This window comes from Molothrus aeneus, chromosome 1 (assembly GCF_037042795.1).
Source record: "Molothrus aeneus isolate 106 chromosome 1, BPBGC_Maene_1.0, whole genome shotgun sequence".
In the NCBI taxonomy this organism is placed as follows: Eukaryota; Metazoa; Chordata; class Aves; order Passeriformes; family Icteridae; genus Molothrus; species Molothrus aeneus.
The window spans coordinates 124,306,486-124,330,998 of NC_089646.1; the positions used below are offsets into that span (position 1 = coordinate 124,306,486).

Below are 24,513 nucleotides of genomic sequence, written 5' to 3' on the forward strand. Positions count from 1 at the left end.
ATAGATTCTTCATTAATTGACAAATGATTTGGTGACTCAGTGCATGAGGCCCTGAGAGAGGAGGTGAGAGTGGTGCTGTTCACTGATATCATCAGTCTGCCTGTGGATAAAAGCATGGAGTGCACCATGTCTGCAGGGGAATAGAGGTGATGGGGACTGCTACCCAGACAGAGACCAGTGTAGAAGGAAAGGTGATATTAAAGCTGGCAGGGGAATGCCACCAAGTGACAATATTTCTGGGAATCAGAAAACACACTGCACCCTCCTGTAAAGCAACATTACTAAGTTGGATAAAACACCGTGATGCTGCACCAAGAGGTCCTCCAGACAGACACACAGCAAGAGCCTCTCCCCACAGGGACAGTTTGAGGCTCACAGCAGAGAAACTGAAAATCAACATAATTTAAGACATATCATCATCTACACTGTAAACAGAGAGTCTTGCTCATTTATTTGTTACTACCAAACAACAGTCTCTCTGAGAAGAAATTAGATGGAGTGCAGCAACTTCTCACACAGAAACTCTGTAGCAATGCAAAATTTAGAAGTTAACACACCTAAGGTGTATTCCTTACCTTATAACATCATCCACACAGGTCTTCATACAGGCTCTCCCAGCGAGGAAGCAAAAGCTTCTGGGCTGAAAAAACGAAACACTGTTTAAGACATTATCTCAAAACCCCTGCCTGTGCTTATATCTATCCCAAACTCTGCTGCATCTTTTGTTTACAGAAACATATACAATAGACTGAAGTCGACTTCGTAAGCAAAAGCTATTTATTTTAAATTGACCCTGCCCACTTAGTGTCATATACTCTGAAGGAAATGGGTTATTAAAGTCTCTGTATAAGTGAGGCATGCAACATCTAGCAAACAAATATTATTTAGTAGGATTATTTTGTGTGGGACATGTATTTACTCCACTTTTTTAAACTAACAGCAAATGAAACTTTGTTTGCCAGTTAAAACCAATCAGTAGAAGAAAAGTAACAGGCTCTACACCAGTATGAGGCAGTGTATTCAAAATAATAAACAACTAATCTTGATTTAACCTAAAAGCCTGCATGGAGGGAGTGAGCAGGCTCATTATCATTACCTGCCTGCCTGGTGCCCAAGCAGCCCCACCACCAAGCAGCCTGAGGGGTGTGTAGAGATTAGTGGGCAGGACACTCCTGCAGAAAGGGCATGCCAGAGGCTGAGGGGGCCAGGATAAACACAGATTCTGCATTTTGAGCCAGCAGCTAGCAGCCTCACAGTTTTAATTCAGCTCTTTGAAAGCTGCTTTCCTTTGGCCATCCTCGGGAATACAGAGTTTGCAGCTCCCAGCCTTTGGCAGGCCAGCTCACAAAGCCCCGCCGCTTTTGGCAGAGGAATGCCCGGGATGATGGGCAGCGGCTGCCGCTGTCACTAGCAGGATGTTTTCTGGAGTTTCTCCTACAAGGCAATGTGTTTATTCTTTGAAACAGTTGCTCCCTAAAGATTAAAACTGAGCAGAAGCACAAAAGCAGCGTGTGTCCTCTGGGGCTGCTATGTGCCATCAGGCAAACAGGAGGTACAAGCTGTGTTCTCCCAAATTACACAGAACAAACGGTGCTGCACTGGCAGAACCAAGTCACGTTCCTCAGTGCACAAACCACACTCTCCTCATTTTAACCCCTTCTTAGGAAAAAACCTTTCAAACACCACTTGTGTTGTTAAGAGCTCCAGATTTAAGTTGTGTGGGGAGTCTTCAATGCAGCTGAGCCTGTTCACCCCAAAAGCATGTCAGCCTGGGCACAAAAGATGAGCAACAGCCACAAGGTTTGTGCTTTTAAGACCATACTTGTTATCATCCCAAATAGCAGTACACACTCTCAAAAACAAACTTATCAACCACAAAGAACAAACAGCAATATGAAGAGCAAACACTTGGACAAAATAGATCTTAGAAACTAAAAAAATAGTCATTTAAAAACCACTAAAATAGGACTGATGTACTAAGAGCATATGAGAAACACTGGCACAACAATGAAAAATATGTTTGGCACAGTCTGTGTAATCATAGTTATTGCAAGGTGGCTGGAAAAATAAATGCAACAATGATTTTTCTTTCTGCTGAGGTATGTGCAACAAATGTTAATGTTTTTATGACTGTACAGGATGGATTGTACTCCAGGGAGTACCTTGAGGGGTGAGGAACTGTCTCTGGTAATAAGAAGTATTTACCTTGCCTATATATCAATGTATTTCTATTAGCATAATTAATTTAATATTGCATATAAATAATAACTTTTGGCTTAAAAAGTAAGATGGAGAAGGAAACTAAATAGTCTTTTCTTCCTCTGATGGGAACACATACAGATCTTATTACTGGTAACACAAACTAAGCCCACATAAAGGGGAACAGCCAAACTTCAATAACCCTCAGCACGATGCCCCCACAAAGCTTTACTCTCCTGCGGAGCACAGAGCACTTCGTAACTTTCCTCCCTGTTGTATCACTCTTATTTTAATAAACAACCAAACAGCAGCAATGGCCGCTAACTTATGCTACTCTAAAGACAAAAATATTACCTTTGGTTAACAAGGACTCCTCATCCTAGACCCTCTTTGCATTGTGCAGAAGAAGATACCAGGAGAAGCTGTTTGAGCTCTAAAACTCCCTCCGGGCAGTAACGCAGCTCTCGGAGCTGCTCACCCTGTCCCGGCCGCTCAGCGATCCCGGATGCAGGGCGTGGATCCCACCTCTCCTGGCGGCCAGGCGGGCACAGCCTCACCGATCCCACCTTCCCCGGCTGCCAGGCGGGCACAGCCTCACCGATCCCGTGTGCAGGGCGCGGATCCCACCTTCGGACACAGCCTCACCGATCCCGTGTGCAGGGCTCGGATCCCACCTTCGGCTGCCAGGCGGGCACAGCCCGCGAACAATGCCGCCTCTGCCAGCCCGCCCGGCGAGCGGTGCCACAAAGACACGCTCATCCGCAGCCCCGCACCTCTCTTTGCTTCTTCTTCTTGGAGCACAGGGTGATGAGAAGGAACGGGAGAGAAATGCCGATGTGTTTATGATCAGCCACAGCTCCTCTGTGCCCAGGAGTGAGACAGTGGCAGCACACGACGGGCGCCCAGAGAGGAGCTGGGATCTGCGCTGGCAAGAGCCCTCCCTGCCTCGCTTCACACATTTTTGTTTCGGATCCGTGGGTGGTTGCTTGAGCAAGCAGCCGGAATAGGGGAGGAGTTAGACAAAATGCAATTTAGGACTTGGAAGCCTTGTCTGCCTTTTCGAGAGGAGGACGAAGAGGCGAAATCGCAGTGCCCCGACAGAGCGATGTGCCCTTCCCAGCCCGGCTGCTGCCACCTGCCTCTCCAAACCTGCCGGGAGAGCGGCTCTCCCTGCCTGGGCTGATCCCGGGCAGCGCAGGCACAGCAGCTGCTCTCGGCCCCGGTAACCACACTCCAGAGCCCCTGAGCACGCTGCCTGCTCACTCCTGCCCCACAGCATCACCAGCTTCATTTTCAAGGAGGCACGATGCTTCATGATCTTCATGAGCAACTAGAGGATGAGACAATAAATGACATCCTCAGCAGATGTTTACAGCTGTCACGAGGCAGAGGAGGAGACAGCAGCAGCCTAAATCCCAGTTTTCTACAAAGCTTTCCTTGGAAATCAGAGAGGCAAAGCCAAAAGCCCTTTTAAAATCAGATGGCCATAGTTTTCTTGTTTTGAAAGGACTATCATGTGCATATAGTTCATGCAATTTCAGCTTTGTTTTTCTTCCTATGAGAAAACGAGAAGCAATGTCTGGCTCAAGATGAGACAGTGATGATTCCTGCTGAAACCAATTAGAATATTACACTTTAACTCAAATATTCACAAGCCAAGCTCTATGATAGATGTGAGATGTTTCATGCCTCTCCACATGAATTGTAGTCCAGATCTCAAAACATTGCAAGTGAATAGAGCAGCAAGCAACATTGTGTTTTCTTCTTGAAGTAAATACCGAGGGACACACAGCCCTTGGGTGCAGCACAGCTATGAACTCATTCCAGTCCCTGATGAACCACCCTTACAGTATGTTCCCATGCAATTAGTATTAATTGGTGACTTGCTGGCAAGCTGCCAGGGGCCTATCTCACCCTTTTAGCCAGTCCTACCAGATCAGCCCTGAGATGATCATCAGGGCTAGGCAGCCATCCTGCTGCCCCACCTCTCAGGGCACTTTCTTGCTCTTGTATTTTTGGGGACTCTGGCAAGGGTTCTCTTGAGTAACGAACAATCAAAGACACACTTCTTCCAAATTAATATATTCAAGTTTGTAACATGAGACAGCAAAGTAAGAGGGTGACTTCTAGAGGGAATTTATAAGCACTTTTAAAAAATATGTTCTTTCAAAGCATTTCACGGAAGCTAGACTTCAAAATAATTTTCAGAACTGAGCAGCAGTGCTCAGTTCAGTGTCTGGATAGAAACAGACCTGTAAAACTCTGCATCTTGCATTCAAAATTAAGCTGATACAGGACAGATGTGAATGAGCAATCATCTCTTCTAATTTTATTATTTAATAACAATTCTTAAGGATTTCCTTTTATCTATTAGTAAGATAAAATTTGTCTTAAGCATCTTGTCAAATGGAGTTAAACATCTCGTCAAATGGACTTAAGCAGGTTCAGGAGTGCTTTATTTCAGCAGAGCCCCACAACTCCATGGCAATAAACAAAATCAGATGTTCTTTGACTAAACATTGTGAACATCTAGAACAAATTTCAGAGTAGCTTCCAGGGGCATTTTCACAGTATGAATCTCCTTTTTCAGAATGACATAAGTAATGTCAAAACTTTAAAAACTTGTGCTGAGGTGGTTATTCAGAGTCAAAAGGATGTCTGAAAAGAGAACTGCGCAGGGGTCAGCCTACAAACACCACTCAAGATCTAGTAAAGGCTGCAACATCTAATGGTAAAATACATTAGGAAATGCTTGTGGCCAGAGGCAAGCAGAACTGGTCAAGTATAATCAAGAGCACCAGGCCAGCTTTGTTCCTTCTCCTTTTTCTGCTTCCACTTTTTCTGCTTCTCCTAAGTTTCCAGTCCACATAAATCAGTGGTCCTCAGTGTTACTCTTCTCATATCACTTTTGTCTTTTACTGCACAACACTTAGAAACCACAACATAACATATATAGATGCCTAAAAATGGTGTATTTTGGCTTGGAGGTAGTTAAGAACACTGAAGATGGTTATTTCTCTTGGAAATCTTGAGTCTGGACTGGAGGAGCCTGCCTGTGCCATCTCACTTCATCTCTAACAGGTTGTACCTTTAGATTTTACTCGAGGGATCATGTACTCAGTGAACATAAAGTCAAATGTGAAAGCCAAAACTCAGTCTTTACACTGGTCAACAGATGTAGAGAGATTTATCACTTACATGTAAGTTGTTTATATGACATAGTTTACTGAATTTTTCTTTGGAGATACTTCTCCTTCTGAATCTTTGTGATCCTACTTGATTTTCATTTTTAAAAGACCTTACTGTCTTTTTTTCCCACATCTATGGCAAGTAAAGATGCAGATATTACTTGTCAGGGCCCCATGAAAAAATGAATACTTTCAGACTATTCTCACAAGTATTGCAGAAGTACAGAAGAAGACCTCAGTTTCACTGGTGTAATTTCCCAGCAATTCCATTAACTTGCAGTATCTTTGGATGTACACCATCAATCTGAGATAGCCCTCACCTCGATCTCACACCTTTTTAGCTCTCCAAGTGTCTAAAACCACAAGGATATTACTCAGGGCAGGCTAGGTGGCAGAAGACTTCTGTCATTCAATGGAGGGATGGATTAAGGAACCACAGAATAAAAGTTTCAGAGAAGAATTTCTCCATAAAATCATGCAAAGGAAGGAGCACTGCACACATCCTCTGGCAAGGACAGGAAGGTGCCATCTGTGTCTTTGGAGATGTAGAAAAACCATGAGATTTCTTAGTATGATGCTATTCTAAAAAATCTGGTGTGCTTACAGGATTTAAAACACACACATGTTTAGACTGCCACTTTACATCTACAACTAAGAGAAAAAGGGACTCAACATTCAATTTTCTGAAAACACAAGGACAAGAGATTCTTTCTCCGAAGACATATGCCAAGACTTAGTCACTGCCACTCTAATTCCCTGATAGCAAATTCAATCTTTACAAATACAAAGCAAACATCTTTAAACAAATTATGAACATCTCTGGCCATACAGATAAGACTAACACTTGTAAATTACTTCTCTAAATAGGTGTTATATCAAATCTCCAATGAGTCCAGATAGATGTGTTCAGCCTGCATTAGGTGATAATGAAGCCTGAACCCTAGAGATCCTAGTTAAATTTGGATTAGCTGTTGATGAAAACCAACTTGATAACACTGCTTATTCTAGACTTGCCTCAATTACAGTTATTCCAGTCAAATTTGTCACTGCTATTCCTTCTTTCCAAGAGCATTACTTTTGTGACAGTTTTATTTGTAGTGTTATATGGCATTGGTACCTGCACCTCATCAGGTCCTTCTACTTGCCTGAGACAAATGCTGGATCATAGCAGGTCCTCTCCATCTATGGGAGACCAAACACAAAATTATACTTACTCAAGCATCACCTCTGCCTCTGGCTGGGAGCTGGCAGAGCTGGGAAGTGCAAATCTCCTACACATGCTGAAGACAAATACACAGCAGACTGCCCCCACTGCTGAAAGGTCTGTATTTCATTTTGAGCTATTGATCAAACTGAAGTATCTCACTTGGGCACAGTTCATTTGGGTCTACAATATGTTCTCTGTTAAAAGCTCTTTAACTCTTGACTAACTCAGGTCATGTGGATTTTTTGCTTGGCATAACTTGCATGTGGCCAAAGCCCCTTCTCAGAGCTGTCAAGTCAAAGCCGTACAAAGATCTGACATCTACCAATATAATAATAAGCCTAATCTTCTGTACTAAAAGAATGCAAATAATTTTCTTAAATATTTTTTCTTAGGGAAGCTGGTTTGCAACATTACAGTATTTATGAACTACTACACATCCAGTAAACGATTTAAGAATAATTGAAGTAATTTAAAAATTTATTTCTCACCTGTCTGATAAGCACTGATAGTGGAAATGAAATTTTCACCTCATCTGAGATGAAAGAATTAGAGCATAGCTCTTTGGTTTCCATTTGTAGTAACCAGAATTTCCAACTGTTTTTTCATCCATGTACTTGATAGATTTGGGCTTGTTTCCTTCAGACAAGACCAAATGTATTCAATCCATTACAGTCAAGACTAAATACTTACATATGGCTTCCTAATGTTACTCATTAGGACGTAGATGCTACAAATGTGCTTCCTTCAACTTCAGCTGTCTTTTATTCTCCCCTGCAGCTTGCTCATTTTTGTTAAAAATGAAGAAAGGAATCAAATGACTAAGTTTTCATTTCCCACTCTTCCTAATTTTCAAATTTATGCCATTTATAAGCCTCAACTATTCTATGAAAAAAACTTTTTTACACAATTTAACAGAACCAAAATCTTGAAGGAACAGAGATTTTTTTTTTGTTTGTTTGTTTAATCCTCTCCTGCATCCACCCACTTTTCCTATTTTCCATTCCTTAATTAAATTCCAGGTCAAAGATCTTTCTGACTCAAGGTATCCAAATGTTTTCAGATTTGGCTAAAAAATTGTGCAAATCCATTATCCTATATCATCATATCCAACAAGGAGAAACTCTCATTAATTATTTGAATATATGGACAAGATCTGATTATTTAAATCAAATTGCTAACTCAAATGCACAAGGGAATATAATTATTTTTAAAAATGTAAAATATGATTAGAGTATGCTCAAAATAATTGATCAGACTGTAAGATACTAGTGGGCAGAGGTTCTGGAAATGGAAGTGACACCACTCTAATCAGGAAAACAGCCACAAGAGGATATTTATCTATTTCTGAGGGCTTAACTTTGAGATTACAAGTGCAAGAGAGAAAAAATGTCATCCTCCTGTCATTTGTTGACAGGCTGTGATAGAGGGAAGCTTTGTCAGTACTTCATCACCATCCATGACTGCTCTGCATCTCACCTCCAATAGCTACCTTGCATTTCTGAGTCCTGATCCCTTCAGACCTGTTTGAATTATCCCTGTTTTTCTGCCATGAATGCTGGCATCTCACTCAGCAAAAGCATATCACATAAAACTGTTTGTGCTCAGGAAATTGCATTATATTAAAAATAATTATTAAGATGTGATTTTCTCTGTGCAGTCATTTGCACAAACTGTACAAGTCCTCTTACCACAGCCACTGCCACATAAAAACTGTGGAATCACATTTAAGTATTGCATCAGCAACAGAAGTGTCCACGGCAATTATTTATTCATAAAACAAGGAACATAAAAACCAAAAATACCACCCCAAAACCACAAAAACAAAGAAACAAAAAAATTCTCCCATTCTTAGAAACCTTTCTTTAACTACAAGGAATTGAGATAGTGTTAATACTCAAAGTTTAACTTCAGGAAAAGCAGGATGGGATGTAGACTTTCAGCTAACCATTCTTGTTCTCTTTGATTATCACTATATCTTTCAGAGTGAAAACTGGTTTAAAAATCAGGAAAAACAAGATAGACAACCTTAGACCCAACCCAAACAAAAAGCTGGTTAATTGCATCAAACATTTCTGAATGCAACTAAAGCTCTTTGTGCTGTCCTCCCAAGTACCCACAGGACAGAACAGTGAGCTGGCTGCCCCTGCACCTGCTTCATGTGACACTGGACTGAAATCTATCAATGCTGCCCAAAGGCTGACCTATGTTCCTGGTATAAAAGAACAAAAAAATCCTAAAGGATCTGCTGACCCCTCAGATTCAAACAGCTTTTGAAGCAGGTGAACAACAGATCAGTAAGAGATGGTGTTTCCACCTTCTCTCTGCTATTGTTGTTGTGGGATTTTATGCTTTTTGCCTGCACTCTACGCTACCTGTGAGAGATCAGACCTGGTTTAGTATCTAATATTGCCCTTCAATACTTTGTTCTCCCTTGGAGATACGTGTCATGGATGCATTGACACATACCTGAAAGCCTAACCCAAGCTTGGTTCACAAGATTGAAGTGAAAGAATTTATAGACTAATTAAAAAGGAATTTAAAAGAGCAAATCTTTCAAGTGTCTGATATAGCGAGTCTTACGCAAGGGTGCTGAGAAACTGGGCCCTCCCCTGACTTTAAAGCTTACTTTAAACAATCACTGCTGGGAGTGGAGTGGCCCAGTAAGTCAGAGGTGTCTGTCCACCAGGGGAGTTCCATAAAAGCTCTCAAAGTATCTGCTAATAAAGGCTTTGCCCTGGTCACACAGCAAGGCTGTGACAGAAGCTGATTGGCTTTGGTTTTTTAAATAACTAATATCAACATAAAGAAAGCCATCTTGGGCATGGGGAATACCTTCCAGCTAGCAGGCAGAGGCCCAGCCTTTGCATTGTCCCTACTCCATCAGCCTTTGGCACACAAAAGCCACCTGCAAGGGAGACTTGACCCCGGAACATGCAGGCTCTACAGGAGCATGGCTCAATAAAGCAGGAGCTGCCACAAGGAAGGAGCTGAGGCAGAGCACCACTGGGCAGCCTTCCCCTCCATTTCAGCAGGGGAGTTTTGCAGATAGCCATCTTTTGGGGGCCACCACCCACCACCCTCTTCCTGGGCACCTCCTGGGAGGTGGCAAGTGCAGTGGACTGGTGGCTGGAGAGTGCAGAGCATCGCTGCTCTGACCAGTGCCTAACAAGGAGGACTCTCCTGAACATTTGTATGCTTCTCTCTCTTTTGAAAATGACCTTTAAAATCCCTCTGCCAGCAAGAACTGATTATGATGTTTAAAGGAAACCTGCAGTAACTTGTGGATGAGAAGATTTTTATTTTTTTTAACTCTTTGAATGTGACTTTTTCTTTTACATGAGTGTGGCTGAGACAGCCAGAGTGTTAGTGTGCATATTCACCACCTCCAGACTCCACACTGGACCAAATGCACCAGAGAAGACAGTAAACAGAATTTCCTATGCCAACTCAATGAACTGGGAGAGATGCTAGCATAAAACTCTAAATCCCAGAAATGGGATTTGCTTAATCAAGTGAGCTTTGCCAGAAGATGTAATCACACACCACAGAAGATTACATTAGCCTTTTAGAAAAAAACCCACACTTAACCAACTCCTGAAATTCTGCTTTGATATTTGCATGAAATCCATGCAAATTGTATGGGCTTCAGCATGTGTTTTCTCCCACACCAAAGCAGCCAGATGGACAGCCAGGGATGTGAGAAAAATATTTTCTGCTAAGCCTGAGGGGAGATGAACAAGAAAAGAAGCCCCCACGTGCTTCTCCCCAAGTCCAGTGCATACATCCCACCCCCCCATCCTGTGAGCCTTCTTTTCACAGAGATCCCTTCCTTTGGCCATGGAGAAAGCAGTGGCCTGGCAGCCAGGGCAGTGCTCCTGCCAGCACCTCAGCCACAGGTGGGAACTGCACCTGGAGTGCTCTGTGCTGGGTCAGAGCAGGAAGGAGTCTGGGGGTCCCCACCTCCACCCCACCATCCAGCAAGGCCCTGGGAAGAGGGGTCACCCTGTGGCATAGCCATCAGTTATTGCAACACACAAGGTGGCTTTGTATCAATAGCTTTTGTTCCACTAAAATTCATCTGCACGAGCTTCCTTCCTTCCTAGCAGTTGTTAATGGATTTCATTACAGTTTTTCTCCTTTTTCACGTACATTCCTCGCTCCATGAAGAAAGCATGGGAGCAGCTGCAGCCAGCTGTGAGCTTCCCCATGGGACCCTGAGTGCTGCCTCTGAGACACCAGTGACAGTCCCATGGTGATGGAGAGATCTTAACTGCAGACAAGATTGCTTGCTGCTGCCGTGGGAATCCGGGCAGCAAAGCGCTGCTCGTGTTCCAGGCAGGGACAACATGAGGGTGCCCTACACACTGCAACAAGGGGAAGCACTCATTTGAATTCTGTGGGGCAGAAGAAACAAATTCATCATGCAGAATGTTTAGGAAAGCCTCACACCCTCTGAAATGTTTCAGGAATAATGTTCAGCAAATGGTAATTGTACCCTCCCCACCTTTGCTTTTAATAACTGAGGAAGCGAAAAACAAAACATTCATTCTCTTTCTCCATCATTTTTAAAATCCAATTTTTGGGTGGCTGTTAGCATCCTCTCTGCATTAGATACCAGAATTCACCATGAGTCAAAGCCTGAATATCTTTGCTTGGGCAAATCTCCTAGGAACATCAGCCTGGAAAGCATGCCCTGGGAAACAAATCAGTTCTTCCTGACATGGGAAGCATCTCAGCCAATAATCCCAACTAATGTGGATGTCTCCACTGTTTTACTTTACACAAAGAAAGTACACTCAAATAAGGGTATTTCACATGTGCAGGTCTGCTATTTCAGATGTCCAGCCACTTCAAAACTAAAACTCAGATGTTAAGAATGTGTAATACCAGACATTCAGATATTCTCCAAGTGATCCTATTAGGACAGAGCTATAAGTGGGCTGGCAGATACACTTTCAAAAATTACAAATCTTGTACACACAAAGAAATCTCCTTGCCTCTCTCCATCAAGCAGCTTTTACTGTTTGGTTAGTTGTTTTTTTAACTTCGGTCTTCCATTAATTCCAAATCCTGATAAAATAAAACTTTTGTTGCTTGATCATAAGCTCATAAAACACAAGAAGAGCTTAATGCAAAAATGTGAATAAGTTAAGCAGCTTACATAAAATTTACATATTTGCTCATTTAAACAAGGGGCACTCTTTGCAGTAATTTAATGTTGTCAAGCAAGCACGGGAGGCATCAAATGCTTTGGCTTTTATGTTGCTCCTTACTGATATAATAATAATTGCCAATAGATCCTTTACAAAAAAAGAAAAACACAACAAAAAACCCACTCACTATGCTGTTTGGAGGTTTTATAACAATATTTAACAAAGGGGAGAACATGAAAGGATAGGGGCCTGAAGTCACGCCTCCAGACAAAGTTCATCTTTACCACCCACTATGAACTATGTGCAAAAGCACTGTTCATGGGTACAAAGACAAAACCAGTCAAGGTCTGCTGCTACCTGTGACCTACCTTCTCTGAATTCTGCTCTGTGCTCCTGTTCCTCAGCCACCCCTTCACTGCAGCTGCATCCCTGTCCTTCCCTGCCTACTGCTGCAGCCCCTCTCCTCTAACAGCATTAGCAGTACATCTCTCAGCACTGCACATTGCCTTCTTGATTCATCACTGAACCAACACAACATAAATCCCCCAGGCACACCAAAGCACTGCTACATTAATGCTTCATCTATGCTGCAAGAGCATCTCTTAATTGTTTTAGAAGATCATAGTTTTGTTCTTGCAGCACTCTAGCCAGGAGGTGGTTAAAACAAAGGTGAAAAATCACAGGAAATAATCTGAAAGACTGTATTCCCATCATGTTTGCCACTTCCAGTCCTATTTTTTCCTATAAAGTCTTTGTGCAGTTGCTCTGTTGAAATCATTAAGCTTTCTCTGGCTTTCTGCAGATGGAAAAGGCCAGAACCTGATCCTGTGTGCAGGAGAAACACCTCTTCACCTACCGTGAGCCTGCAGTGCTCCATCAGTCCTTCATTTCTCCAGACACTCCTGCTTAGGAAAACTTGAAAGGAATTGTTTTAAATACATTCTGTCCCATGCAAGCATGCAGCCAAAAAAGTTTAAACCCTGCTCTTGACAGTCTTTTTCAATACAGATGGGAGTTCAGAGGAACCATTTTTCTTTCACATTTGTGTTTTCAGCTTTACAATTTCCATTTGCTCAAGACCTCCTGTCCCATCTCATTCTTATTTTAGTGCTAGCCCTACAAGAGTTACAGAGATGATCATTTTGACTCAGCATCATCCTCCTATCCTCAATTTGCCTTAACATAAAAAAGACAAAAGAAACAGCCCTACCCCTCCATATAATTTTATTTTCTCACTAATAGTGTCTGAAGGGTGGATAAATGTGTGAAAACAAAGCAGAGCTGCACATGTGAGAGAGGAAGGGTTCCTATCACTGCTAAGAGCCCATCTTCTGCACTTTCCTGACTCGGCAGTAAACTAGAGACACTCCTAAACAGTGACAATGGGCAAGGAAATTTGCTTTGCAAACAATTCCCTTTAAAAAAACCTTGCAAGGGACTATTTGATAGTGTTTAAGTTTTTGTCTCTTAAACATGCAATTCTCTACAGAAAGCAGATAATGTTAAGTACTGGAAAATGAAGTGGCTTAGGATTATACACAGTCAGTTGGGCTTTTTCTAAAGAAACACTACACAGACCCTTTACAGCCTCTGAAGCTGAGTTTCTAGAAGCCAAAAGAAGCAGCATTGAGTAACTGAAGGCTTGTGTCAAAGGACAGCAGCAGGCAGGACCCCACACAATGGGTCTGCATTGCAAACACACTAATACCATTGCTGCATAAAAAGAGTAGGAGGAATACATAGGAATTAAAGGAAAGATTAATTCCCAGTGGGTTTTACAGCTAAGAGGCATATATTTGGGGCAGCAGCACCAGCCAGAAAGTTTTGATCCTTGATGTCTAGTTTGGTCACCACCCCAAACCAGACTTTGACTCCATGACATCACAAGCAGGACACCCTGCGAGTGCTACAGATGAGGAGGCTTCGGAGAGCTAATGTGGAAAACATACAACACAGCATGCCTCGTTCAAGTAACCCAATTCACAGCTTTAGCTTTTGAAACAAACAAAAAATAAATGCAAAGATATGACACTAGCAATGCCTGCCATCACTCTCAAGGCATGGAAGCTACTATATAATCTGAGAAACTATAAATACAAGAGTTTAGGAGTGTAGAAAGAGTTACGTGAAATCACCACAAAAATGTGTCCTGCAACAAAGTTATGAAGAGAGTAACAAATAGGACTGGTAAAAATACTGGTACATTCAAAAAAATAAAACTATATAAATCATCAAATTCAAATTAAAACTACTTAGAACTAGCTATAGGTATGAAAAGAAATACATCTACAAGGAAGAAAATAAAGCAAAATGGACTTAACAAGAAATGAGCTGAAATAAAGCCATATTAAATTCTCAGCAAGTTGTGAAAGATTCTTTGCCTTTTTTTTTTTTTTTTTATTAGACAGTAGAGCTCGCCATCTGTTAGGGGACAGCACACAACAAGAGTCCTGAAGTGCTGAAAAAGTCTGTACCAGAAGCCTTCATGCTCACTCTGGTATCCCACAGCACAGCCACGCCAAGTTCAGCTCTCTGTACATTGAAAGTGTTTCCAGGCAAACCCAGTGGCTCCACATGGAGCACCATGGGGTCCCTGAAGAGCTGGCATGTCTCCACCAGCATCATGCTCCTCACAAATCCCAGCATTCCAGGAACAAATCCTTTTGGCACTAAGCTCACCTAGGGCCTCAGTAAAACCATCCACTCGGATGTGCCCTTGGGTGTGACCCCATGGTGTGGAGTCTCATGGACAGGCCTCCCTCATGGGGCTGACTGCCTGGGAGGGCTGGCTGGAGGGGAAATGCCAGAACAGAGAGAGAAACTAAGACAAAAGCCCTTTCCTAATTCTACCCTGTGCAAGGATCTGCATCTTCAGCTTTTATGGCAAATCCTCACCTTTCAATTTTTTATCCTTTCCACCCCAAGCACTGCCACCATGAGCACTTCCAGGCTGAGGAGACTGCCACCACATCAATATTCATCAAGGAGATCCTGAAGAAAATTCATTTATTTTTCAGAATTATTACAGTTAATTGGAAACAGCTGCTACAAGTATCTGTATGCCAGAAGCATCCCAATCTTCTAGGCAGTCTCTGCAGGAATACCCACTCTGTCCTTTCTGGCTAGGCTTTGCCAACGGCATCTTTATTGTCAAAGAAAAGACAGCGTAAGACTAATCGGCCAAATGCAGAGTTTAAATTGTCTCTGCTCATTTTCACACAAAGTACTAACACATGTTGTGCTGTCACAGCTGTGAAAGATATTTTCATCTCCATGTTGGCTTTTAACTGCTTTCTTGCAGTGAACCAGTAAAAGAATTTTGGGAGCAGCATTCCCCTCTGATACCCAGTAGCATCCTTAACCTAATAGAGTGCTGCAGTGAGAATGTCCAAGCACAAACAATCAATATTTTACATTTGTATTGAGATTAATGCCAATGTATTACATGAATGTAAATAAACTATTTCATGCAATGTGAATGTTGAATATTTGTTGAAGTATTTATGTGAATAAAGGATAACTATCTGAATGTCCAGTGGAAAAATGTTCCCGTGGGGACAGAATGCAGCCTAACTATCAAGTATTTGCGAATTCCAATGAATATTCACTGAGACCTAGTGAAAATCTGGGCTGGAACTTACAAACATAGAATTTCTAAACAGGTTGTCAATCATAATGAAAATGCATGTGCAGACTGGACTTCCTAAGTATTATTAGCCTTCTGTCTAAATCCATTGTAATTTTGTTTTTAATAGGCTGAAATGTGTGGCATGATCTTTTTTAATAAAAAGATTCTGTCGAAATCGTGAATTATTAATGTAAATCACGATGCCAAATTAATTTTTTTAAGGAATAAGATGAACAAGACATTCATATTAAGGAGTGAAGCATGATTGTATCTCTGATGAAGTGAGATGAATGTTTATACTATAGACCTTGCCCATAACAGCTGAAGACTTCTTACTGTCTGTATGAGGCAGCATGATGGAAATATTTGTTAAAAAGGTAAGGAGAATCTCCAAAGACATCTTTGAACTCAGAACCTCCAAAGACATCCTTTGAAGCAGATGCTCTTCCCTGAGATGCCAGACCAGGAAACCTTACTCAGGGAGAGAAAAATAAAAGCAAATAAAAGCACTGATTTTTTGAGCCAGATTGTTTTTTAAAATTAAATTACTATGGGTAAAATATTCACACAGATGGTCACTATGAATTCTCATCCCAAACCAGATTAGAAATAGATTTTCTTTTTACATGAAGAACAGAAATCAATCTTCTGTAATGTAATCTTCTTGGGTCCTTGCCTACCCCAAGGGTAAGAAGAACCACAAATTTCTTGTTTGACAGTGTGGGAATACACAATTGTTTGTTGACACCATTAAGAAGTTTCAAATCATGGTGAAAGAACTTGCACGCATCAACAGACAGAAAAAATGAACTGTGAAAAGCAAGAAGACCATGTAATGTCTGGATATGTATTTTCATTTGGCAGAATTGTGATGCTGATAGAAATAATGCAAAAATAATAATGCCTCTGACTGAAAGAGCGTGTGTTCCCTTATTGCCTAGAACAGAACAGTTCCCACACTATATTATAACTGCAGCAATAATTAGGATATGAACTTCTGGTCCAGTTTTCTTCCTTTCAAGCAATAAGGTTATAAGGACCTTCATCACTTCATCTCATGAGTTTGAACAAACTGGTTTGTATTTTTTCTGCCTTCCTCAAGAAGTGAGTGATAAGGCAGGGAGTGATTATCAAGGGATATTAAGAGAATAAACCCATGAATCTCAGTGTTCAGGTTAAATTTCAACACCAGTTAAGAAGTATTCTTGAACCCTCATGATACTGCTATATAAAAATAATACAACTGCTCTGCAATTTAAAAGCATAATCAAGTAGAAAATTATAGAGTGAAATGTGTGGCCCCTGAGCAAATTCATAGGTCTTTATGCCATGAAAAATAAAACCCTTTCACTCATTTGTACTTTTAGCAGCTTTTTCTCAGAGAAGTGGTGGACAGTGGGCAGTGCCACAGCTTCCTCTGTGCCCTTGGGGGACAGGAAGCCCTGATCAAACTTTTCTGGATTCACTGCAGAAATGCAGAAGCTGTACTCACAGGGAAGTGGGAGATGTGCCATTTCTGTTAGTATTAAACAGAACTAGATGACAGAAAGAGAATCACACATTCTTGTCTGTAGCATCGAGTCACTCTTGGTTCTCGTGTTTGTTGGCTTGCCATGCTCGTCTGACACAAAAGACAATCTTACTCTCAAAGCACAGTAAATCAGCAAGTAAAATTCTTGGAATAACAACACTGAAATCTGTCCAATACTTTCCTAAAAATGCATATTAAATCTGCTTCAGCCATGAAAACTTGATTAATGTGTTTAATACATTTGGAAGAAATAATCATTCATGTCAAGGGTAAACAATGCAAGCATGGAAAATGGGTGAGAATAATATGAAAAGGGAAAAAAAAAAGAAGCAGATGCTGCAGGATACAATCCCACCATTGATAACCATAGTCATGGCTAAACCAAAAACCAGTATGCCCTAAGTGGAGTAAATTACCATCTCCAATCTGTGATAGTTAAGGCAAAATGAGCATTAGCATCCAAAATAAATGAAGCTAATGGCTGTATTTTTGGTGAAATCCTAAATTCTGCTTTTTCAAGATTAGTGATAACAGAAGTAGTGACACATGCTTCCTCCTGAAATCTATAGAGCCCAACAAACCTCAAAGGATCACGTGCAAGGAGGGATGAGGAGCAGCCACAAGAGTGGGGAAGAAGTGGCACCTGCTCCGACCCAACAAAAGCATCACAGGCTCAGCCACAGGCTGGTTCTGGGGCCCAGCAAACCACCCACCACGTCCTCCTCTGACAGTCAAGGTCCCTCCTCAGTGCACCAAGGTCCCCTTCCCATGGCTGTATCCAAGCAGCAGAGAAACCAGGCTTTGGCCAGAGCACAGTGACGGTACCCCAAGGGTACCTGTATATGCCTGCCCTTACTTACCTATAGTGTGCCTGGCACAGAAAGTCAGTTCAACCAAACAATCAATTTAACTGTTCCAGCCTGCCTCTGGGAACTGCAAAAATGTCGGACGTGGCACTTACCTCACCATCAGGACACAGCTCTCTCTCGTCTTCCAAGAGCAAAACTTACGTGCTATAAAAAGGGATTTTTTCTATTTCTCTGCAGGCAGGCCAATATTTAGGTTGTGCTTATGAGCAGTGATGGCTGATGATCCAAAGTGGAGCAGAAACTCAGCACGTTCCCCCAGCAGCAAAGGGCCTGGGATAGGCAGAAGTGACAGACAAGCATCCCTCCAGGAGCTGCAGAGTTTGCTCTCTCTGAAGTCTCCCCCTTTCCTGCTGGGCTGCAGCTGCGTGCACAAGAACACATCATCCTTCCCACTGCTCACAGTGCACAGACACAGACACCACTGGGGAATGCTTCAGACACATGGAAGCAGCTAGCAATTTAATTAAAACATCCACACACAGAGAGGCACATGCACATCCCATTCCTCAAGAGAAACACCTCGAATAAATACGGGAGCACAGGACTGCAAGGAAACTCACAAGTCCCTTCTGTGAACTCCATGATGCTCCATCCTAAAGCTGCTCTTTATTTTTACCTCTGCTGCACCTGGAAAAGTCTGTTAACAAACCTCAGAGATAATCAGGGACTGGTTTTTATTGCCTGGCCTCACTTTACCCAGAGTAAAAAGCATGGGCTTCCACCATTATATTTTAGCCATATCTATCACACCAACTCAGAAGAAAACATAATCCTTGTATGATGCTATGATCCTCTTCTGAAATGCCAGTGACTCTTACCTTTGAGTCACCTATAAATTCATAAGAATTCTGTCACCTGTCAACTTCATAAGCATACTGCTGCTTATTTATGACAAGGATAGGAAAATATGAAACATGTTTCATCTCCTTTGAGGAATTTAATTAGCAGATTCCCTTTGGCCCAACACTACCACCATTTTAAAATAATATTGACCTCTCTATTCAATTCTCTACATATTTAATATTTCTTCTATGAATCTTCTTTTTCTCTTGCCATATTGATAGATCTCCATGTGGGTACCACATTCAAATTCTTTATCAAGACTGAGATGAATCGCATCTATTGCTTTTATTTAGCAACAGAACTGAAAAATATGAAACAGCTAACCTTGGCACAAAAATATTTATTAATAATTTTTTATTTTATCCCATTTTCCATTAGCTTCTCTGACTTTATTATGTTGTTCAACATTCGTTCTAAAATATTATGTATTTTAGAGGTTGGCTTAACAGGCTGTTATTTTGCCAAATCCACTTCCCCTGGAACCATCTCAAAATCTGAAGTTTACATTTTATATTTCTCATTCTCATGCCTCAGTGTTCAATATATTCAATAAAAAAAGTCTGCAATCCCATGTAACAAAAAATGGCTTTCCAGGGAGGAGCAAAAATGCTTTTTAGAAGTAAAAATCTGATGACCTCTCAGTTCAAGCCTCTGGAAAAGAAGTGATGGATATTGTTTCTCTACCTTGTCCCTGAAACTCCACTGCTGTTTTAATGTTGCACTACACTGGTTTTCTTCAATAGCTAATATGGGAAACCTGATTCCTTTTAAAGAGGCCTCCCAAATCAAACCTAAAATCAAATACCTCCCCACAACTTAATTTATTAGGTTAAAAAGGTCAAGAGTCTCTTCACCACTAAAGTACTTGTCCAATTCTCAATAGGAAATTTAATTTCTGTCATCTGGAGCAAATGTGTATAATGCAAACGGCATTCAGAAACTCTACTGCACTTTGAAACTGAACCCACTTTTTGCAGCTGCTGCTTTAAATATCATCAGAGTCTAGAAACAAAACAAAGCCCTGTCTCACTGACATATTCCTGCATTAACATGAACTCCAACGAGTGAGTTTAAGTGGGTTTGGCCACCAGCTGTGGAACTCTGCTGTACCTTCCACTGTACACTAGTCTACAACCTAATTAACAGCCCTGCAAATATTCCAGATATCTGCTAATATTATGCACAAAGATGTAATTAGAAGTGTGTGTGAACACAGATATGTTTGAAAAAAGAGAGAACAAATGTGCAGCTCCAACTGCTATCATTATTAACTCCTTCTCAGTGGCAGCATCATGCACCAGGTTAGGGTAAGGTTAATGCACACCCCACACTGTGACCTTTCAGACTGAATTTAATTGCATCCCTACCAACGATATGGCAAAATGATAAGGTGCATCCTGATTGATTTTCTTCCTTGCAGACCACAAGAGCTCATTTCAACCAAATCCTGCCATTAAATTTACAGCACAACTGGAAAGGAGTTTTAAATTATATACACCCTAATCTAATATTTGAAACAGTTATATCAAAGACTCTATTATAAGCTGCAAAATCCCTATTTGCCTTTTCTGTAAACCTGCTACACTATGTACAGCATTATCCTTCAATTGTTAGTGTGCTTAAAATGTGTGTCTAACACTGTCAGAGCCATGCTGTCAAGCATTAAAGAGCACTTTTAGGCATTCTGCCCCTGTAATCCTTGGGGACTTCAGTAGCTACAAGTCAGGGGAAAATCAAAGTAAAGAGAAAAGACAGGTCATCATGAACCTAAGTGCAGTGTAGTCTCATGATAGACATTTCTACTCTACATGCACAACACACATAGGTTCTACAAGAATTTTACTATCCCTACTTTACTAAAGCTGGGACGAGTATCTTTGTTAACATACCAGCCCACAGTGAACTGGAAAATTTTGTCAGAATATTTGATACACTTTGATTACTGTATAAAATATTATATGCCTCACTATAGCAGAGTTTATTCAAGCCTTAGTTGTTTGATAACAACTTAGATTTTTGGTGCATTTTTCATTATTCTTTCAAATAAATTTTTGGTGTATTTTCAGATATTCAATACTCTATGCTGCATTCAAAATGCCCATGGGAAACTCTGAGATGTGTGTCTGTTTTAAGCCGTTTCCGCTCGCAGTAGATGAAAGTAACAGCCAACCACGCTGGGATTTCAGGGTTTTTTTAAGGAGGTGATGGCAGGCATACTCTGTTATTACTGTATAGGAGTTTTAGCTATTGCACTCATAATCATGGTCAGAACAGCTCATCTGCATTGAAGTTCTGAAGAGCACTGTGCACAGCTGAGCCATCACTTAGATCACTTGCATTTAGAGGAACAGAAACTTGGATGAGCCCCAAATTATGGCAGACCTAATGTCTCATTTGCTAGCAAATCATCTGTATCAGAAATTACTTTAAATGACTATGCTAAAATTGAATTTGTCCCATGTTTAACATGCCCATTAAAAGGAAATCCTTCAATGCCATTCACTGAGGCTCAGATGCAGAGAGTCAAATGACCATGTGGTCATGGCCACAGCCCACCCTCAGCAATATCCCTGACTTTGATAATCTGTAAATGCTCTGGAGTCAAGGAGGAACTTCCTACTCAAATCCTCTCACCTTTACAGTTGGTCTAGTTTCATGAGTCTCTGATGCACAGAGTGCTATGACAGTCTTGCCTACGAGAGAACTTGTCACTTTACCATGACTCAATTTCAATTTCACAGCAAGGCCTTGCCCAAAGCCATGCTGGAGCCTCTTGAAGCCTTCAACCACCCCTAGCTTCCCTTGGATGGCCCTCAGGAAAGAGAACACAGTGGCAGCAGAAGGCTGGGGGGGACCTGAGACTGGGTGAGTTTTGCAGAGCTTTGAGCCAAGTCACTGCTCTAACAAAGCAACGTCCTGAGAGCCCACTGTGAACCTAAACACTGAATTTCTCATTCAATGCATCCGAATGCAAGTGCAGTGTGAACAACTCCACCAAGGCAAAGACAGAATTAGCCTCATCAGACATGCAGCAGCATATGTCTCTTTCAACATGTACTGCAAAATAGATACTGAATGGAAAACAGATGATTTTTAGCCTCCTATTCTGTCTACCGGTAAAAAAAAATCTCAAAATCCTGCATATCTTCATGTAAATTACTGTACTGCAAAGATAAATATCAAAGTTATGCAAGATGCTAGATAAGTAGAAAGACTTAAAAGAACAAGGAAGAAATAAAAACACCTACAAAACCTCCAAAGACAAAAAATAAACAATAGTTTATTTGTGTTCCCAGGCAAGTCCAAAGCCAAATATTAGCATTTTCTTCTAGAGGCAACTTTCTGTGTATTGAGAGCCAGCTTAAATAAACAGCTGGCTTTTCTTCTCAGAATATTTGGGGAGCCTGCAAATTTTTTTCTCCTTTGAGAAAATATGTGAAAAACAATGCAGGAACAACTTCACACAGGAGTAGTAAAGAAATTCAAATATCTAGTTATAATTATAAATGAAACTTTGGCCATGCAAAATCTGTATGAAATGCTGTCAGGTGGAATATTTGCCAGCCACTCTTCCAAGCAGCAACCAGAGAAATCTACCTTTGTTATCTCCTTGTTGATCTGGTTCCCCACGCTTCTTTTATGCATTTTATGTGGCTTTTTAGTTTTATTCCCATATTTCTCTCTTAGTCTTACCTGAGCTCATTCCCTGCTAGATCCCTGGGTTTTTCTTTGGTATCCCAAAATCTCAGCTGAGGACTTGCTGGTATCTAACATTAGAGGTACAGGGGCTCCAGTCATCTTTAAGCTGCAGTAATTTTTTCTACTCTGTAAAGCCTGAAGGGATAGTACTTTTCCTTCCTTGCTAAAGAGTAAACATTCCCCTTCCAGTGGGCAAACAAATTATCTTCTGTTGTTTGTAAAGACACTCAAACAATACCCTTGTTTACCTTTATAAATGTCTTTGTGCTATCCCCAGTCCAGCCCAGGGAACTGAGCAAAGGTGGTGCAGCTGACATATAGCAGGCAGGAGTAAATGCCTGAACACCCAGAGAAATCTCTGCCCAGCAAAGAACAGAAACAGTCACTCTGCTGTCTGAGTTTGGGCTGAGATAGCAGCAGCAAACTGAATCTCAAGACAGTAAGTATCTTTAGTAAGCAAATTAATTTTACTCATCAACTCAGCAGAAACATGGTTTTCTGCCTCCAGGGAAGGGTGCAACGTGTACTCATTAATGACTGTTTATTCAGATCAACACTTCTGCTGGATAAATTCCCCACCACCACCACCTTACATGAGCTATTTCATGATCAAAGTATTGAAATCAACCCTGCCAAAGCAACATCATTTGAGCAGCTGTGTTAAGCGCAGGCACGTTTGAAGGATCAGAACCTAATGACGTTTTCTGGTTGTTTTTTTGGCATGAATACAACAAACACCTCAACAAAAACATAACTCTGTCCCTGCAAAGTACAGAGGTCTACTCATGCAATTATCATCTATAAGCACAAATACTATTTGCAAGAATCAAACAATTCATTCAATATTATTAGTTTATTTCATAAGTAGGCTGATTACTTCTGAGATAGCTGCTTTCTTAAACTACATGGCTGATATGCAATCTGGTAAGCTCCATTTACCAGTTTTCATTTAAATGCATCCTATGAATCTGACCCTACTTCATTAAAACCAACAAATGTCACACAAATCTTTGCACATGGAACTCAACATATCCAAATGAAAACCAGTCTACTGCTGACAAAAAGGCTGAGAGCAAACTAGTACCTCTATCTTGGTCATCACAACCTCAACTGCGTGATGTGCATCAGCACACACCTTAGAAAATGAAAAGCCTGTTAACTCGTAGGGTCCTTCTGAAAATGTGAACACATCCACTGCTCATACTGCTTCGTTTAAAAGCTGGCTCTAAATTTATCAAATACAGTTTGAAACTGAAAGTGACTGGAATGTTTTGCACTACTATGTCACTTCCTAAGAAAGCTGATGTAGAAATATTTCCCAGCTGTGGGTTAAGATTTCCAGATGAATAGAGCGAGCAGGGAGATGTGGGCTCCTGACCAAAAGGCACTGACAGTCCACATTAAACAGCATTTGCCCAGGATGTGTCAGACACGAGACCTGAGGCTGGGTTCCTGTTGCTACAGGAAAGTGCCTGGCCAAAATACACTTGGCTGCTCTAGCAAGAGTTTCTCTCCATATTGTTTTGTTAATGTTTCCAAAAGGTCCAGTTTTGCTTTTGTATGAAAAAAACCCCAACCCTCACTTTGCACCAAAATAAACTGTGGGGTTTGACTGGTCACAGCACAGACAACCAGACTTCCAGTGCATCCCCTGAACTATCAGTGCACAACAGAAACTTAATATGAACTTTTTGTAACATTTAATAAAAAAACTTACCTAAATATCTCCTCCAAACTCTGATTAGTATCTGCCATACATAGATTATTTTTGCTTTTTCTGCGCATTTTCCACATACAGAAACATTTTTAGGATTTTAGGGTTTTTTATGGCATCAATAAGCTACATGAGGAATGAGACAGACAAAACCAAAATGTAACACAAAAAGTCTCTAAAATATATTGTAATGTTGTCATCAACAGACAGTAACTACAGAAACATCATGGAAATAATACAGGCAATAAATTGAAGCTATGTGAATATTTACTTTTATTTTCAAGACAACTGAAATTATGAGATCAATTTGGCCTTGTTTTTCTCTCATCACTTTTCAGACTTGTCAGAAGGAAGTGCAAAAACACTGCAGTCGATATTCTCTCTTGCTAGCCTGGATTAGTAGATTTATGTTAATTGCAGACATCTACATAAAAACACCTCTTAGTATTCCTCTTCTATAGGACTTTTACTGAGGATGAAAT

General features: G+C 41.0%; 1 protein-coding gene across 2 annotated transcripts in view; it reads right to left on the reverse strand.

Moving 5' to 3' along the window:
* PAG1 (phosphoprotein membrane anchor with glycosphingolipid microdomains 1) overlaps positions 1–24,513 on the reverse strand; it is a 104,115-nt gene that overhangs the window by 40,947 nt on the left and 38,655 nt on the right. The window contains exons 1-2 of one of the 2 annotated variants that reach the window (XM_066564211.1): positions 2,554–2,660; positions 576–640 (exon numbers count right to left, since the gene is read on the reverse strand). The gene's annotated coding sequence lies outside the window, so the exon portion shown is untranslated. Of the gene's footprint in view, positions 1–575; positions 641–2,553; positions 2,661–24,513 lie in introns of those variants that run through there. The other variant, XM_066564202.1, reaches the window with a different exon arrangement.